We start from the raw sequence: 4,200 nt of genomic DNA, 5'->3' as shown, positions 1-4,200 counted from the left end.
GTTAGAATACCCATTCCAAAGCCATGGAGCTTCACGTTGGGCTTTATACTTTCACTATAGTTTTTAAAATATAGTTTATACGTAAAATTTTATACACAAGTTCCTCTTAGATACATAGGATATACAAATATTTTTCCTATTTTTTGAAGTATTTTTCATTGTGGGAGGTTGTTCCCTTTAGGGCTTAACAATTTAAAATTATTTATTGGTGCATATTCATTATGCACAGTGATTGGTTTCATAAAGACATTTTCCTACAATATACCATGTACTCTGGCCAAGCCACCTCACCCTCCCTTTCTTTCCAACTTTCACTTCCTGTTCTTTATATTTATTCCTGGAGTCTTGCTTCTATTTCCATGCCCTCTGTACCCAAACAAGCTTATAAGTTTATGTAAAACCGAATATCCACAAATGAGAGAAAACGCATGATACTTACCTCCCAGGTATGACTTATTTCTCTTCCGGTTGCATACATTTGCCTTCAAACAACACAACTTTTTTTTTTTCCTATGCAGGGGTATCTTTACTGCTATGCACACTCCAGACAGCATTCAGAGGTGGTGGGGACTACAATGAACATCCAAGCTATTTCAAACAACACAATTTTGTTCTTCTTAGTGGCCGAATAAAATCCCATTGTGTGTGTGCACTGTGTAATCTGCTTCCATACATTTGTTGACAGACACCTACAGCGATTCCATAATGTGGCTATTGTGGAAATGTGGCAATAGCATCCTACTATCAGTGATGTACATGCTTCTGGGCGTTACATTGATTTAGAATCCTGTGCAGGAATGGGATGGCTACGACATATAGGAACTATGTCTATATTTTTCCTGCAAACTATTGCATACTGCTTGAGAGAGAAGCCTCCAGGGTCAACAAATAGATCTGGTAAGAATCCCAGCTGTCCTTAGCCAATCAAGTCCCTCATTACCCGTCTACGAGCAGAAGTAATAATGTGCTTGCCTTACGGGGTTCTGTGAGAGTGAAATAATAGCCCTGAAGGATGCAGCCTGCTGTACCCTTTATCACAGGGCAACCAGCTGGTTAAAATCTTTGGAGGGAATAAATGCTCCAGTCCCGTGGGTGTGATCTGACCCACATGGTGGAGCTGTGTGGCTAATGTGCCCTTCCAATGGAAGCTGGGGACAGATATGGAATGACTGAGTGGGTGCTATGCCTCCTGGGTAACATTCTGGATTCTCAGCCATTCCTCATCTGAGCCTTCTGGGTGGAGGTCAGACCACCCTAATAAGGGAGGGATGATGTCCTTCTGAGGGACTGTCTGAAACATCACCAAAAACAACTAGCCAAATCACATTTTGCTATTTCCACACCAAGCAACTAGTTTGGCAGATTTAAAGATGCTATTTTTCTCCCCATGTGTGCCAAGTTTACTCAGCTAAGTGTTTAGCTAGCACCAAAGAGGGGAATGCTGGAGTCCAGCTGCCTGGCTTCCAATTCCAACTCCTCTGCTCACATTTGAAGACGTTACATAACCACTGTGAGCCTCTGCTACCTCTGCACAGGAAGCATGAACTGTTCCTGCACTGGAGGACTGCTGAGGGCCTCTGTGGTCCAGAGGACATGCCACACAGCTTGGGCCCTAGCACACCCACCCACATGAAGAAGTCACTTCCAGCTGTTAGTCTCGGAGAGGCTCTGGTTTCTGGTTATGGGAGGCTGCAATCCCAAAGCATTAGTTTCAGTCAACTCTTAATAATCTTCCAAGGATAATGAGAAACAAAGGGCATATAAAACACCCATTTGGTGACACTTTATTGTAAGCTACAGTTAATAGGATTGCCAAATTTTCCATCACTCCCAAGAAGTCATAAATGAGAAAACAAAACAATCCCTCCCTGCCCCCCTGCCCCGTGTGTGTGTGTGTGTGTGTGTGTGTGTGTGTGTGTGTGTGTGTGTGTGTGATTTTGGGATGATTAAAAGTGAGCCAGATTATTTTCAGTTTACAGAACATGGAACAAATCAATGTCCAGAATATTTCTATGATTTCAGAATAAGGTGAATGGTCAGTTCCTCACTTGTAGTATTTTGGATCCTTAGAGGATTTCTTGTTCAGGACTACTGAAATCATTCTTTTTAAAATTAATTTTTATTAGCATATACAAACAGGATAAAACAGTGGGTTTCATTATAATACTTTTATACATGCATATAACATGTGTTGAATTCCTTTAAGATTCCTTCAAGAAGTTTGTTTTTTATTCATTCTTTTTCATTCTTCTCAATTGACCTCCCTCTCTCCCTCCCTGCCGCCCTGTCTCCCTCCCTCCCTGCCTGCCTCTCTCCATCTTCCCCTCCATCCTTTCCTCTTTCTTCCTTTTTCCTGTACAGTGGTGGCCTTCTATCTCTTTATCAAATGGAAGTATTTTCTTTGTAGGACTGATGGGTGACTGAAATATAATATCTCAACTCCTTAGTACTCTTCCTGGGCATGTGGCAACACTCCCTACATTTTGTTATGGCTGCTGTTTTTCAGAAACACTCTTTATCTTAGCCTCATTGTCATGGCTTTTTGGTTTTTGGCTTTCCAGATTCAGTCTTGAGAGCAATTTGCTCTCAAGTTTCCTCACAGTACTATCTCTGAAGACTGGCTAGCAGCTGTCAGTGCTTGAAGAGCATGAAAGTTGCTATGAAGTGATTTGTGTCTGAGACTCTTTAGGAGCCCAGATTCCTAAACTAGCTTCAGGCTAGTTTCGTAGATGAGACTGATTCCCAACTGGGATGCTCAGGTAATTGGTGACTACTTAAATTTCTGGTTGCCCCTGTCATGTTAGAGTTGTCCTTAGGGGTCTGGGGCAATGGCCTTCACTGTGCAAAAGAAAGGTAAGGCCAAGTATAGCATGACACCATTTCCATAGGGATCAGTCAGTTCTTCAAAGGTCAGTGTCGCCAGGCCTTGGTGGCACACACCTTTAATCCTCGGGAGGCAGAGGCAGGAGAATCTGAATTCGAGGCCAGCCTGGTCTACAGAGGGTAGACTCCAAAGCTACACAGAGAAACCCTGTCTAGAAAAAGCAAAGGTCAGTGCCAATGTCTCTATCCTTCCACACTGACCTGGGAGGCACATGAACCTCAATGGCTCAGTGCTTTGAATCAGCACACCATCATCAGCTGCTGCCTTCTGTCAAAAGTGTTATAGTGGTCTACAGATGTGGGAGGATCCTGACTTTGAGAGTGCAGTCTAAACTGCACAGTGAGACCCTTTTGTTTGGCCTTATGACAGACTGAAAGAAAGGGCCAAGTAACCCTGGTCTGAAACATGAACCATTAACTTCGCTATCTTTTTTTTTTTTCAGAATATTTGTTTGATGACTGATTGAAAAATCTCAAAATGACCTGGATGCTGCAATAGCTGCCCTCTTGGCTTTAGGTGTTGGTCCTTCACAGAGTCCGTGTCTGAATCTGCGGTAGATGATATTTAGGTGCCTCATCCTCCCAGTACCGGTTTTGTTTTGTTTCTTAGCCTGGGTGCTCCAGTTAAACTTTCTTTTGCTATTTTGTCACAGGTTGACTTCTGAAGGTGGTAGGCCATAGTGCTACAGTGGCAACACAGCAGGTGCATCTTATTGTGACACTCTCCAAAGGATGATGTGCCTTTAACCATCTTTCTAGTGCCACTGAGGCCAAAGAGCTTTTCTATCTTTCAACGACTTTATCTCAGATGTTTTGTCATAGTGACAGGAAGCTATCTATCTCTCTCTCTCTATCTATTTATTTATTATTACTATTATTATTTGGACTTAGTGCCAATGTTAATGTTATTTAAATGCATAATACGATTTATATAAGTAGTCCTTATATGTTGTTTGTTTATCTTAAAATATTTAATATCTGAAAAAAATTAAGAATGATTTATTTTGCTTATGGTAAAATCATGCTATAACAATTCAAATTACTTTCTTTTGTCTGAAATGTTTTCATTTTTGCATTAAATTATCTTCTTGTGATGCTGGGAATCAATGTCAGAGCCTTGTGCATCCTAGGCAAATATTCGACCTCTAAGCTATACCAACACCCCCTGAAAATTCTTTTTAAACCATGGTAAAGTACACACCTCATGGACTTTACCATTGTGATCAGCTTTATACTCACAGTTTAATGATTCTAGCACATTCTGTGTGTTGTTCTGTGACTGACACTACCATCCACGTCCAGAATTTCATCAGGTGA

The 4,200-nt window shown here is 41.4% G+C and overlaps 1 pseudogene; it reads right to left on the bottom strand.

Moving 5' to 3' along the window:
* Positions 1-3,356: 3,356 nt before the first annotated feature.
* On the bottom strand, positions 3,357-3,634 carry LOC106021069 (annotated as a pseudogene).
* Positions 3,635-4,200: the final 566 nt, after the last annotated feature.

This window comes from Mesocricetus auratus, unplaced genomic scaffold, assembly GCF_017639785.1.
Source record: "Mesocricetus auratus isolate SY011 unplaced genomic scaffold, BCM_Maur_2.0 Super-Scaffold_6730, whole genome shotgun sequence".
In the NCBI taxonomy this organism is placed as follows: Eukaryota; Metazoa; Chordata; class Mammalia; order Rodentia; family Cricetidae; genus Mesocricetus; species Mesocricetus auratus.
Note: the sequence above shows the minus strand (reverse complement) of the source record. Positions and strands in the feature narration are given on the sequence as shown.